This window comes from Podarcis gaigeae, assembly GCF_964106915.1.
Source record: "Podarcis gaigeae genome assembly, chromosome: 2".
Lineage (NCBI taxonomy): Eukaryota > Metazoa > Chordata > Lepidosauria > Squamata > Lacertidae > Podarcis > Podarcis gaigeae.
The window spans coordinates 97,290,573-97,306,171 of record NC_139679.1 but is presented as its reverse complement, the minus strand read 5'-3'; the positions used below and the strand labels follow the sequence as shown (position 1 = coordinate 97,306,171).

General features: G+C 41.7%; 1 protein-coding gene across 26 annotated transcripts in view; it reads right to left on the bottom strand.

Moving 5' to 3' along the window:
- FOXP1 (forkhead box P1) overlaps nt 1-15,599 on the bottom strand; it is a 538,949-nt gene that overhangs the window by 460,922 nt on the left and 62,428 nt on the right. For all 26 annotated transcript variants that reach the window (XR_014560509.1, XR_014560510.1, XM_083723838.1 and 23 more), the window contains one exon: nt 315-439. The gene's annotated coding sequence lies outside the window, so the exon portion shown is untranslated. The remainder of the gene's footprint in view (nt 1-314; nt 440-15,599) is intronic.

Genomic DNA, 15,599 nt, shown 5'->3' with positions numbered 1-15,599 from the left:
TGAGTGAGGCTGAGAGACTTCAGAGAAGTGTGACTGGTCCAAGGTCACCCAGCAGCTGCATGTGGAGGAGCGGAGACGCGAACCCGGTTCCCCAGATTACGAGACTACCGCTCTTAATCACTACACCACACTGGCTCACCAGGTCCCAACCTGCTAATGGAAGACCAATGTTTGAGATGATTAACAAAATAAACACTATTAATGACAAAAGTGGAAGGGGGAAAGTTTTGGGCTCATTTTTAAGCGTCTCTGTAAGTTCTTAGGAACTGAGTTTTAAATTACTGAGACTACTTACATTTACATTATTGACTTACCAGTTTTAGTTGTGGTTATTATGCATTTTCGTTCATGGCTGATGAAGTTTTGGAAGGGATTGACCCCTTTTCATTTCCAGCGTATTCAGAAGCCAGATTCACTCAGGTAAGTGATTCACAGCATGCTGTAACAGGAAAAAACTCTGGATCAGAAGAATGCTTGGTGGATTGGTTCCTTTCACAAGAAGCATCACCAATGAGGGAAGGGGGGAAATTGTCACAGTATGTAATTTTATCTAACAGTCATTTTTTGCTGTTATAAACAGAAACATTGCCTAAAACTTCATCAAAATGTATTCTGGTTTCAATATGTTTCTTTGTTAAACAGTAAATTTACCACTACCGTAAGCTCACAAGTTACGCAGATCCCCCACAAGTTATGGGGAGCGTGCCTTAATCTCAAATCGTGTATAGTCAAAGCACAATGGGTAAAGCGGCAGGTGGGGTTGCCAAAGTCTTTTTTTCTTGGATGGACGCCTGCCCCCTTCTCCTTAACACACAGTTTTCGGTGTGAGAGGATTGTTTGAAGACCTATTCAACACATTCTCATTCTTTGCTTTTATACGGCACATATATTACAGGCTCTATTGGTAAGAACATTAGGGGAGCTCTGCTGCCAAAGGCCTATCTAGTCTGGTGTCCTGTTTCCCACAGTAGCCCAACCAATGAGAAGCCCACAAATAGGACATGAGCGCAACAGCCCTCTCCTGCTTTTGTTCTCCATCTTAGAATTCCCTCCTATAAGAAAGGAAAGGAGTAATGTTTCCTCTAAGATCGTGCTGGATCTAGCACCCACATTTTTCTAAGCAACTGACTTGAAAACATTTGTTTTTAATGATTTTTTGTAAAATCTGCTGATTGTAACAAAAATTCGTAACTTTTAAATCCATTACTCTACTTGATTAATTGACTAAATGTTGCAGACCTATTCAGATAGTTTCCTATCTGTGAGTGGAAATGTTTGCTTGCAGCTAATTTGGCCTAGATGTTAACAATGCAGCAAGGAAAAGAGTTTGCTTATTGAAATGAATGGAAGCGTTGGAGGGCAGAAGGCCCAGCACCCATGTCGTTCCATTTTAAGGAAGCTCACATACACATCAAAGTTTGCAGCAGTAAACACCATAAAAGATGAAGCAGGTACTTGTTTGTAAGTACACAACAGTATGCATGAAAGGAAGCCATGACTACATGTTCACAGTGTGTTTAAAAAACCACATCACCAAACATGCTAGCAAGAAGGAACAAAGGTTCGTTCATCTTACCATTGTTTTAAAAAAGCACCTTTCTGGCAGAGTATAAGCTAGCCATGAATACAAAATACCTACAGCTCAGACACTGGAGGACAGAGGACAACAATACATTTATGTTTATGTTTTTAAATATAAGCCGCTTGGAAACCTTGGTAACAAAAATGACCAATAAATCTAAATAATAACAGCGGGTAGTTGAGGCACAAACAAGGCTTCTAATCTTTTTTTGAGACTTGCAGCAAGCTGCTTTTCAACGAGCATATTTTTAAAGGCAGGCAGTTGCAGTTTTTAAAATCTATTTATGTACTGCTTGATTGCAATAAAGCCTCTAAGCTGTTTACAAAAAAAGTTGGGATTAGACAATCCAGTAGTCCCTCCCAACTCAGTGTCACTCTAATGCCCATTTTACAGTTGTTCCCCAAAAATCCATGACCAAGGAAAGAACCGAAAGCACATGGAGCCCACGTATTTTATCATATAGACCATGGACTCAAGGACAGCTGCTGCATTTTATTAAAGAGGGGTTATCAAGTGATGATCAAAGGTGAAGCTAAAACATTTTAGGCTCTACTGCTCTTAAATACTTATCTCTACAAGAAATTTTTGTTTGAACATATTATTAACATGGACATGTGTAAACAACATGTTAGGGTAGCACTGCTGCTATCCACATGTGCGTAAAATGAGGCCTCTCCAGCTGAAAAACATTTTGCAGTCTAAGGGGATCAGCGTACATATGCACATGTTGAAATAAAAACAAGTGCAAGGACAACAAAAGTAATCAAATTAGATAGTCCTTCCTCAAAGGGATTGGAAACAGGGTATTATCAAAGTTTTATATCATTGGGGAAAAGATGACACCATCACACTTTCTGATTTACATATTTGAGGATGCATGCACACATGGTAGGTAATATTCAGCTTGTTAATTCTGAGAGTCTGTTCAAAACAACAACTGTCTGCATGGAGCAGGTGGAACCTGCCTCCTGCCCCCAGTCAGATTTTAAGTGCATGTCTGGGAATCAGCCCTTAAAAACAACTGGTGTGTGTTCAAACAGGTTAGGAGATGATCAAATATACTCTTATTTTCTTGTTTACTTTCCTTCTTCAACAATCCCCACTTTGTCAAAATGTCTACAGGGAACCTGAATGGAGCAGCTGCAAGGTCCCCAAGGCCAAGGCATCAGGTTGTTTACAAAACAGTCCTACCACCAAGCAACAAAACAAAAGAAAACATTTTGTTCTTCTTTGCTAGAATTCAGTACAACTTGCAGTTAAAAAAAAAAAAACCCTGCACCTCGCTCATATATCTTTAAGTGAAGTTAAATGTTAAGTCATATATTTTAATCCAAACAAGTTTAATTTTAGTGAATGCCCATGTCATTTGTGACACGGCCCTTTGATAAATGAGCTGTTTGGGGAAGTTATGAATGAAGCGATATAGGAGCTTAATCTTCTCAACACTGCTGCCTATTGCTTATTGGAAACTTGACACAATGATTTCTTGGAAATAAAGAAGAGGTAAAAGTGGTTTATATCATGAACCGGGTCCTTCTGGGAGAACCTGAAAGTATTTCAAAAAATAATAGCTTGGAATTGAAAGTAAACGAAGCCAAGGATCTCATATTCTTGGGTCCCACAAGGTAACAGGACTCTGTTTTTCCAAACATGTTGTGTAGCATTGCATGAAGTAGCGCAATATACTTCCCTTTCCCTTATTTTCTTTTAAGAAACAGAAAGTACAAATGGTATTGGACAAAGGCAGGAAGGGGGGGGAAGCAATTTTGAGAGTGTTAGCATTACCTCAACAAAGGAACATTTGCACTGTCATGTTATTATTATAAATGATATTATTGTTACTGTCATATTTATTATCTGCCCAACAGGACCCAGTGCAAGTTACAATTTAAAATTCAGTACTAAAAACTGTTAAATTAAATTGCAAGAACAAGAACAGGGTCGGCACTGAAAACACACATCTCCAGTGTCAAAAGCCAATGTAAAGAGGAAAGTATTCAGCATTTGCCCAAAACTGTATAGTGAAGGTGCCAGTTGAACCTTTTTGTGGAGGGGCTTCCACAATTTTGGGCTTTTGCCAAGTCAGCCACAGCTGACTCCAGTACTGGGAAGACATTTGCATGGGTTCAAATGTGTGTTATGGGCATGTTAAGACTTTTCTCCAGCATTATACCGCACACAATGAGTAGGGAGTGCCACAATATCTTGTGTGATACATGCAGAAAGCCCCCCCCCCCCATTCAATCCATGGCATCTCCAATTAAAGGATGTCAGATAGCAAGACTGGGAAAGACCTCTGGCATGGGGTTTAATACGTAGCCTGAAGCTACATATATGTTCTTTTTTTGTTACTCAAAATTACATGCTGCAATTATATGGATTGGGTTACAGCACATAGTGGGTAGGTGGGGGCCACGTGGGGGGAGGAGGAAAGAGAAAGAGCTTCCACAACTCTTTGAAAACTTGACCTCCACTGTTCCCAATAGCTTAAAAAAAATTAAAATCCTACGGTTATTAGTGGGACACTTTTTTTACTCCTGGAATTTGCCCCTTAGGATATGTGTTAGGGGAGGGTAAGAGTTGTGGCAGGGGAGGGAAGCAGTAAACCTTCTCTCCCTGTACACTGTTGTCCCAATCTGGAATGAGCCCTCTATGTTTAGTTTTGAGTGAAAAAAGTGCATACATTGCCACAGGCCATTTGTTAATTACCCTATAGTGGTACCTCTGGTTACGAACTTACATTTGTTCTGGAGGTCCGTTCTTAATCTGAAACCGTTCTTAACCTGAGGTACCACTTTAGCTAATGGGGCCTCCCACTGCTGCCGGCATGCGATTTCTGTTCTCATCCTGAGGTAAAGTTCTTAACCCAAGGTACTACTTCCAGGTTAGCGGAGTCTGTAACCCGAGGTGTTTGTAACCCGAGGTACCACTGTACACTCCAGTTTTCTTAATGGTGATCCTTTCCGAACAATTCAGGAATGCATCTAACCAACTATCACTAGGCCTGAGTAAGATAGGTCAAAGCCTTCCCTCACTTCTTGGTAAGTCATCAGTGCTCAAAGGGTAACAATGTGAAGCTGAAGTAACAAAACATATACAGTGGTGCCCCGCAAGACGAATGCCTCGCAAGACGGAAAACTCGCTAGACGAAAGAGTTTTCCGTTTTGGAGGTGCTTCGCAAAACGAATTTCCTATGCGAAAATGTCTTGCAAGTTCCTGCAGGTTTTTTTTCCTCCCCCCCCCCCTTTTCTAAACCGATAAGCCGCTTATCCGCTAAGCCGATAAGCCGCTAAAAGCGCTAATCCGTCAATGGGCTTGCTTCGCAAGACGAAAAAACCGCTAGACGAAGAGACTCGCAGAACGGATTCTTTTCATCTTGCGAGGCACCACTGTAGTTCTCTGAAATTTCATGATATAAGATCAGACTACTAGCAACCGTCACAGAGATTCTCTGTAACCACTGATCTGATTATCAGCTGTTGTTGTTGTTGTTGTTGTTGTTACAACAGGGAGGCTCTTTGAGGTCTCTTCAGAGGTGGGAAACGTTCCTTAAAAAGGATTATTTTCCTATCTGCAGAGAATGTGATTTGTATTCAAAGTGATTCCTCCAGCTTCCTTGGAAATTCCTGAAGGGGAACTCCCTAGTGCCCCTAATTCCAGCTCACTGGAATTGTTGCTTAGGCTGCAACTATCAGTTCATCATTGATGTTTGCAGCGAGCACCGCATTGTGCTTTGAAGCCCCAACAATCAGCTGAAAGTTGGGGCTTCATTCCAAAGGGCTATGCAGAAGCAGACAAGCAGTGATCAGCAGCACATGCGACCCCTTTTTTGGCCCAGCGGCGAGTTTACCTACCCCATACTTGAGGGCCAAGTGAACATAGCCTAGCCAAAATAGCCTGGAGGGCTTAATGAGGTCTGTGAGGCAGAGGCTCCCCATCCTTGCTCATCAGTGGCACCTATCACAGCTGGAAAAAGGCACTCCTGTCCATAGCCATCACCTGCACACCTAGAAGCAAGGCTGGGTACAGATGTACCCTCCAACAGCTGCTGATTTTTCAGGAACGTGGGAGCACAGGGAAATAAGCTGAATCAGATCAGTTGGTCCATCTATTGCTCACAATGAATGGCAGCAGCTCTCCACAGTATCAGGCAGGACTTTCTTTCCCACCCCATCCTGGTGGTTCCGGGGATTAAATAGTATTTAATAGGTTTAAATAATATTTATGAAGCACTTTAGGATCTCAAACTGAAGGCCTTATTGCATCTCAGGAGCCTATTATTAAAAATCTTTTGGGGAGACAGGCAGTCAATAGCAATGGGGCTGTGTGAATGGTGGAACAAAAATGGGTCCTGAGATACTCATCTCTGCTGGTCAAAATATATTTCCAAATAAGTAAATGCCAATTCAGAACATACAAACACATTACCTTTATGACCAAGAAGCATTTTACTCGTCCTTTCAAGATCCCTCTTTGCTATTGTTAACAGTAAAACCTTTTGTAGCCGGGTTTTCTCTCTTCAGTTTCTTATCCTTTTAATCTACTGTATGTTGTGAACCCAGCTCTGTCACTTGTCAAACTCTCTTTAGAACCAATGACAACAGCAGCGCCCCACCAAAGGCGAACCGCCCAAACATTCAGCATTCCTGGCACACAACGCAAGCATGCCACATCCCTCTGGTTTTCTTTATCTCCCAGAAAAGTCATCTAAAGAGCACCTCTGCCTCCCATGTGATTTCCAGCGTTACCAGTACAAACAAGAAGTACACCGAGGAAGTATTTAACGAGATACGGTTTCCACATACTGGCAACAGAGGCAACATTCACAGCCACTTGGTTACACACTTCTATGTATAATACAACTCGTGTTTCCACATTTTGTTTAGGCAACCCTGCAGAGGGGAGGGGGGAAACCCAGTCATTTATCAACCATGTTGACTCCCTCTGATACCCAGATTTATCATTCTTCACCAGATTAAATTATTTATCCTTCACATTTAGCAAATGAGGATGGGGGGTGCAGAAAAGGGGATTTTCTTTTCTTTTCTTTAAATAACCATGCAACATCCCCTTCCAAATAATTAAAAAGAACCCTGATGTGTGCGGAGTCTCCCAGAACCAGCTGTACATACCGAGATGAAGGGAGCAGAGTTCAGCACACCTTCATGCCACACTGGCCCATTATTATGCCTTTGCTGCTGGTTTCACAGTCTCCTTCAAAGAGAACAGTTGCAGCGTAGTGGCCATAGGAAGTCCCTGGGGAAGTCCCCTCGCAACCAACCCTCAACCCTCAGATATGCCAATGTGGTGTGGTGGTTCGCATGCTGCACCCTTGGACACCAGGGTTCAATTTCTCACTCAGCCATGAAGCTCACTGGGTGAGCCAGTCACTGTCTCTTAGCCTAAACTACCTCACAGGGTTGTTGTGGGAACAAGTTAAGGAGTGGGAGAACTGTGTAAGCCACCTTAGAGGAATGGTGGGATGGAAATCTAATAAATACATAACTGGGGCTCATACGGTAAGGATTACAGCTAGATAATGCATGTGAAGTGTTTTGGATACTTGTAAGGGCTATATAGAAATTAATTTTTTAAAATTACTATTTATTTTAATTATGATCACATCACCTCTTACAATCAGGTTATTATTTACCTATTGTTACTTGCCATCTCTTACAGTGCAATCCTATATATTTCTACTTGGAAATAAGTCTTCCTGTTTTCAAGGGAACTGTTCCCAGCTAAGTGTGCACACTACTCTAACCTTGGTATACAATTAGGCCAAAAGACCAGACACAGTGTTGGCATATGAGTGTAGAGGGCAGGATTTCCCATTTCATTTCAGGCAGCTGGCATAAGTTGTTTAATATATAGATTTCAGAAATCCACAATCTGTGTGCAAACCCAACTGTGAGATATTTATACACAGCATTCTCTATCCTACCTACCCACTGCACCAAAACAGCGGGACTGATCCAATTCATTCCTTAGTTATTCTTGATCTCTCATTTAGTTTAGAAATTACTGTATACATACATACATACATACATACATACATACATACATACATACAGCAATACAGCTCCCACTAGAGTCAAGGCAATTTTTCCACTGATATAATCAATCTGGATTGTACCCAAAGTGTTTTCTTCTTTCCATTAAGAGTGTTCCTTTGCCTTGTTCAGCATCCAATCAAATAAAATGAAGTTAGTAACCCCACAAGACAGTGTGCATGATGTAACAAGAGTCTTCTTATCTGTCGAGCACTTTAGCTCAAACGCTGAACGTTTTATGTTTCCCTGCAGTGCACGGGGATCCAGCTGGTTTGGCCAGACTACGAAAATAAGCTTCAAATGACCAAATGCAACTGCAGCTTTAAAAGTAGGAACCAAACCAGACACAACAAACCACAGTACAGTCAGCCTAACTTGTCATAATTCATGTGTGTGGAATTTGACTGCAACAGCCTCCTCCGAGTTCTAGAATCCTGCCACTACCACATTCCAAGCAGAATGTCAGGCTACCGCTGGTTACAAAGCTATGCAGTTGAGCTATTAATCACTATATACATAGTCTATCATACATATAAACTGAAATTGCTAGACTTGTGTGTAAACATGGCATTGGGACAATTACTGAAGATTAATGCACTCAGTTCAGGGCATAACTGATGCAACAGGAACGGTGCAGGAATGGATGTTAAGACAAAAGTTGCTACTACCCACTTCCATTCAGAGAAGTCCAAAGATTCCCAAATGAAGATAAATACCTGCCGTGCTGAAGTCAGGCCATTGGTCCACCTAGTTCAGTACTGTCTATACCAGGGGTTGGGAACTTATGACCCATCAGAAGCTGTCAGCACTCCCAACTTCCATCAGCGCTTGCCAGACGTGGCTTGCCAAGTGGGGCAGCTGGATTGCTGGTGTCATTACAGATGGCAGAGCTCTCCACAGGTGGAGATGCAATGTGTCTCCTAAGACCCAATACTAGGGAACAGGAACTACAAGGTACTTTCAACTTCCTGCTTCCACCAAGTCTAAGAATATCCAAAACCGGTCCTCATTAGGTCAAAAAGGAAATTTAAGGGGCGAAATTAGTCTCAGCTAGTATAGAGTTTTTTAGGGATGCGGGTGGTGCTGTGGGTTAAACCACAGAGCCTAGGACTTGCTGATCAGAAGGTCGGCGGATTGAATCCCTGTGATGGGGTGAGCTCCCGTTGCTTGGTCCCTGCTCCTGCCAATCTAGCAGTTCGAAAGCACGTCAAAGTGCAAGTAGATAAATAGGTACCGCTCCGGTGGGAAGGTAAGCGGCGTTTCCGTGCGCTGCTCTGGTTCGCCAGAAGCAGCTTAGTCATGCTAGCCACATGACCCGAAAGTTGTATGCCGGCTCCCTCGGCCAATAAAACGCGATGAGCACCGCAACCCCAGAGTCGGTCACGACTGGATCTAATGGCCAGGGGTCCCTTTACCCTTTACCTTAGTGTACTTTTATTCCAGCAGTTGACTCTGCACTACTTTTGAAGTGCTTTGAAGTAATATCATCCAGAAAAAGTACCTTACTCTGAATTTGTTCATCTACATAAGGCAAGTTTTATTGCTCTTACTAAAAGGCCCACTGTGTGATTCCCCCCTTCTTACATCTGAATCAAATAATGGTACAGGCCGCAACCATTTCGCACAGGAGTTCCATTCCCAGCCCCTGTGCATGTCAAAGGAGTGCATATAAGCATGCCCCGCCCCACTCCACCCCTGTTCTGCCCCCATTCTGCCCCCTGAGTCCAAAAGGACCCATGCATCTGTAGTCAATTAGTTGCACCTAAAATAGCCAACACCAGCATCTGGCTGTCATGTAACTTCTTGGAAGATTTGCAAGTTAATACACCATTACGCTGTGCCTTCATTTCATGCCTGGCATGTGAATGAAAACAAGGGTAAGGCAAATTATGGTGGCAGAGTGACTGAATGGAAACATAAGCCATGGAGAAGCTTCTGAAAAACGAGGGAGTTTTCCATTAAAATCTGCAACTGGAGGTTCTCCAGTAACAGCAGAAACTCAGTTACTAATTAGACAACAGTAGTGCTCTATTAATATATACCATAGTTGACTAGATAAAGGGTGAAAGTATCGAGAGTTGAACTATTCTGCCCAGTGGCTCCCAATACAAAAGGGATGCCTGAAAAGGAGAGTCTTGTGACTCTAGAACTGTGAGAGGTCTGGTTCCCTAAAGGCCTCCTAGTAACCCAGGTAACAGAGCCAGCATCTACTGCAGGTAATTATTTGCCCTAAGATGAAAAATGTCTTGGGATAATTTTGGCTATGTTGCAGGGACTGGGACTTCTCACCACATAGCCTTGCATGTTTTCTCCCATGCCTTTTCTGCCAATTCCCTATTTCTGAAGTTAGGCACATGTACACACACACCTGATTTATGAGAAGATGGGATTTACTTGGCAGTACTCTAAAAACATCAAGTCACAAATAAATAAATATTTTTCCAGCCAGTATCCAGTTCAGTCTGTGTTATGATTTTATGCAGATTCGTATCATATCAAATAGCCCAGTGTCACAAAATGATTGAAGTTCTGCCTAGTCATCTGAGACAACCATAAAATAAAGTAACAATGCAAAATGTATTTGTCCACAATTGCCCAAGGGGGCAACTGGGTTTAGCAACTAAACTTGCACAAGGTTTATATTATTGTCCAGTAGTTTACACTGTTTTATTAACTGCCAGTAAAACACCTATTGCATTCAATGACAGTACAGCATACATACACAGGTTTGAAGACAATGTTACATATGAAACTGCCCAATCAATCTCGTCTTTATAGCTGTCCACTCAGGCAGCAACTAACAGATGGCTAATTCATTACTGTTATCAAAACAAGGGTACACCATCAACATTCTATCCACCATCATAATGGAAAATTCAAAGAAATATCAGAATGAAAGCATGTTTGTATGGAAGTTGTGTCTTTCCGTGAAGCTAGAATACAATAACTTGAGCAAATAACTCAAAGTGTTTCTCAAAATGAACAGTTCTATTTTTTAAAAAAAGAAAAAAGTAGTCTATTATATTGTCATGAATTAAGAAATAATTGTTATTTCCCCCTTTCCAAAAGAACTTTTTAAAAGTAATTTTGTCTGGTCAAGATCAATTAAAATAGTACTAGTCCCTAATAGTGACAGGTAACTTGGGTATGTCAGTGTTGTCCTAGTGCACAGGTAACCAATGTGGTGCCATTCATATATTGTTGAGACTACAACTCCCATAATCTCCGGCAATTGGCCATGCTGGCTGAGACTGGTGGAAGTTTGAGTCCAACCAGGAAGGTTCCATGTTGGTTACTCCTTTCTTCTTCTTCTTCTTCTTCTTCTTCTTCTTCTTCTTCTTCTTCTTCTTCTTCTTCTTTGGCAATCACTCGTAGCCAAGTAAGATTGTCTTCCATGAACACAGTTTTAACAGTGAGTCTGTAACTGACTGTGGAGGCCAATTACTGTAACAAAACAACAATAACTGAGGACTTAGAACTGGTTAAAAGCAGAACAGGTGGGGAGAACCTACAGATTCTACTCTGGTTTAGTGAATTTCAGCCAAGTATTCCATGTAATGAAAGCACAGGACAATGTGTGGGGAAGTGAAGTTGTTAAGATCCAAAGATATTCCATTTCACTCACTAGTTCTTCAGCCCATTAAACCATATTTATTGGGCTTTTGCACCAAATATTGGAATCCAAGGATGGTCTAGGGATTCTGCTCACCATGACATTGAAGTGAGATCTGGTATAGTTTTGAGGACCTCCATGCTTTACTTTGGAGGACTTCCAACATCAGAACTGAGCTCGACTTTCCGGCGAAGTTCCAGTCCACACAACAACCCTATGGGCTTCACCAGTTGTCGTAATGCATTCAGTTGGGCATATGCCTACCTGATTTGGTTTTCTGCTCTGGACAAGAAGAATGCGACGTTTGGGGAGAGAGTCTTAGTGATTGCTTTGTCATGGGCAGATCTTTACCTATTAATATGGGGGCACAGAATTCTCTAGCTTCTACAGCAGAGGTCACCAAGCAGAAAAGCCAGTTATAAAATGTCTGTTATGGGGACATAGCATATCACAAAATGGATGGGGGGAGATGGCATAACACAAAATGGCTGCCTCATCTAAAAGAGGAGAAACAGGACCACAGAATTGTGCTAGCATACCCTCCTGCAATAAATGGGGGAAGGAGTACCTATATCAGCCAATGTCGCACTAGCTCACAGAGAGCAGCTCTTTGCACTGCTCCAGAACTGTTAGGAGGGTGGCAATTAAATCCTGGCAAGCAATGAAATGTGGGCATGTGTGAAACTCATTAAGGTGGTCCATCATCAGAAGGTGCTGAATGAATACTGCAGGTTTCCCAGCTTGCTCTTAGGGATTTTTCAGCTGACTCGACAATTGACCCTGTTGATGCTCTTACCTATTTATGAAATACTAAGATTGTAAGTGGTTGACGTGATTGTTCCCAAATGGCCTCTTCAACTGACAAGAATCAAGACAGTGCCCTCGTTTTCTAGATATCTGCTAAAAACTGATCCACTGAGACATATAGCACAGGTGGAAAATTCACAATTAATCCAATCAAATGCAGTTTGGAACCTATTTGTGGATCTGTTCTGCAGCAGTGCTGAAAGCAAAGAATCTGCTAGTATTACACTTGCAGAATGTCAAGTAGATATTGCATACCTGGAGTTTCAAAAAGCCTTTACGAAGTCAAGTTCATAAATGCAATTCATGGTGGTTCTTCATATTTCTAAGGTGTGAGGAAACTACTGGTTGTCTCCATTAGAATTATCCTATGGAGTTTTATAAACATAATTCCTCATGCTTTTTAACACCCACATGAATTCTCTGCGAGAAGTCATATTGGAGTGAGGTGTCATCAGAACATCTGGATCCAGCTCTCAGCTCATTTGTTATCTGCCAATTCACTTATCCAAACATAAAGAATTATGCCCAAACCTTGTTATGCAGATTCAGATATCCAAAGAGCCATAGCTTGCCCACTTCCCTACTTGTTATGTTTTGACGGTCAGAGGCAGCCATTTTGGGACAGAAACCATGGTCAGGAAGAGATCGGAAGAATCAGAGAACAGTGGGGAAAGAGTGATCAGACAAATCGGTTTTTTCCTTTGTTACTCTTTTGCTGCTTGGCTACAGCCATTTTAGCAAGAAACCATGGCAGGAGTGGGAGAGCGATCACTGATTACCATAGGATTCAATGGAAATCATGGACTCGTTAGGCAAACACTCACTTATCCAACTATTTTCAGGGAGTGCTTTGTGGGCGGTATGTGGGAACTGTGTGTACTTGGCAGTAACCTTTCAAAATGATGAGCGTAATAACAGGACTGGTTTACTCCATTTGCCAAGTTTCAGATCCCTTGCATTTATGTCAGCACGAGCCACTAACTGCACCATGGTGGGTATACATCTCTAGTAGAGCTGAGTGTTAGTCACTTCAGTGATTCTTCAAATCCCACCTGTCATCTTGAGGATAATCAAATTATCAGTAGCACAGTTTCCAAGCCCTTTCCTCATACCACCTCTCTTTTTGTCTTTACTCACATAGTCGTCTCCTCTTTTCACTATGATATGTCTTATATATGTCACATACTGCTCACTTCCTTTGAAGCAGCAATTTCAACAATTGGGGGAATAAAAGAGAGGGAACGTGAAACACGGTATGCTTCTTTTTTGTTATCAATTTCACCTTTACCCTTGAGGGAAACAAGGTACTTGGCCTGTAACCTCATCCTTTATCCACTCAGGAACCAGATTATTACCTCATAAAAGTTCATGGCAAAGCTATTAAAAATTAAAAGGACATTTTCTTTCCTACAAAATGATTTGTTGCAAGTCAGAAGTACCAAACTGATTGGACCTGGTAACTTCCCTCCTCTTTACTAGCATCTCCATCAATTTAGTAATTGTGAAAAAGCTTCAGATTTTTGACCCAATGTTTCCCCAGCGCTACTAACAAGATGCTAATGCTCCACATAGTTAATCATTTAGCAAAACAGAAGCGAGAGGGACAGAAGAAAGAAAAGGTAAAGTCATAAGTAAGGCTGGGGGTGTGGGGAAAGAAAGCTTCCTATAATCCTTCAGGGAAAAATAAAGCAAAGAACCCAAGTAGTTGGGTATTATTCAGAGTGGGTGGTAGAAAAAGGACAAACCAGACTACAGCAACACTGAAAACTCCATCCAAAATTTACATCTAAAGAGACTTCTAGTGACATATGGTGGAAGTGTAACTTTCTGCAAATATCCTCTACATGCGCCAATTTCTCTCCTCCACCCAAGATGTGTCCAATAGCTCTAGTGGAATGAGCTCTTTAAAGTATTACTCAGGGTAGGCATCAGTCATGATACACATTCTAATCCATCTCGTTAATGAGGAATCTGTCATGCGGTTGCATCGTTTGGACCCTCAGAAGAAATTAAATCCACCTATATGGACTCCACATTGCCCACACAGATCCAGCTTTTTCCGCTTCATTAACAAATCCTGCGTTGCCTCTGCTGGAAAGAAGCTAGACTGCATCACTGATAGAAGTGAAGTCTCTGGAATATGGTGTGTGTGTGTGTTTTGAGAGAAAAATGTACTGGCATTTTTAAGGGCTCTAAATACAAATTTCCAAGTTGAAATTCACAGTTCTTATAGGTTCTCCTCATGTGAATTATGGACTGGCATGGCTGTCAGTGCTGTACTACCTAGAACAGCCTTTCTCAACCTGTGGGTCCCCAGATGTTGTTGAACTACAACTCCCATCACCCCTAGCTAGCAAGGCCAGAGCTCAGGGGTGATGGGAGTTGTAGTCCAACAACATCTGGGGGCCCACAGGTTGAGAACCGGTGACCTAGAACATCTTGCAACATCTAACACAACCACACAGAATCTCTGTTAAGTACTAAGACAGTGCCATATCATCCATTTTACATTTATGATACCAAGAAACAAATATCACACAGGAAGCCTGTGACAAAGGAAAGAACCAGCATCAGTCATCTGGACTACTAAATATGGAATCTCCTTTTTTCTGTCTTGCAATGTTCTGGATATTTCTGACAGTCAGCATATGAAGCTATCTCTACTTGAGGATGCAACATGTTCCTCACTCAACAATAAGTGCAAATCAGTTTTGGAAAAAGAGAGCTGCTTGAAAATCTCCCATTTCTCCTCCTGTGCTACACCTCCTACTCGCTGACTTTCTTTTTTTACAATGTACCCACCCAGATGAATTATGGGACTTGCTCACAATTCACTATTTAACATTACTGTGAACCTGTGAACCAGAAATCTTTAACTCAAAAGCCTATATTGCCAACAAAATGGTATAATCTGAATATTCAGAATATTCAGTCGCCAGTACAGTGGTACCTCGGGTTACAAACACTTCAGGTTACAAACACTTCAGATTACAAACTCCACTAACCCAGAAGTAGTACCTCGGGTTGAGAACTTTGCCTCAGGATGAGATTTGAAATCGTACACTGGCAGCACAGTGGCAGAGGGAGGCCCCATTAGCAAGGTTAAGAACGATTTCGGGTTAAGAACAGACCTCCAAAATGATTTAAGTTTGTAATCCGAGATACCATTGTACAATGTGCATCAAGGTAAGTGTGAGAGAACGCCAGCCACAATGATACCTACTCCTTGCTTACCCCATAGCAACCAACATGGCAGGTAAATCATATCTCCGGTAGCGCAATGTGAGATCAGTAAAATTAGTTTTTATGCATAAATTGAAACTTTTAAATAAGTCTTCATGTTAAAATTTCAGGAGTTGACTACATAGGAGATCCTTAAGAGAGCTTTGTGCTTTTAGAAAAGAAAAATCTAGCTCTTTAAAGAATACAGTTGTACCTCGGAAGTCGAACAGAATCTGTTCTGGAAATCCGTTCGACTTCCAAAACTTTCGGAAACCAAGGCACAACTTCCGATTGGCTGCAGGAAGCTCCTGCAGCCAATTGG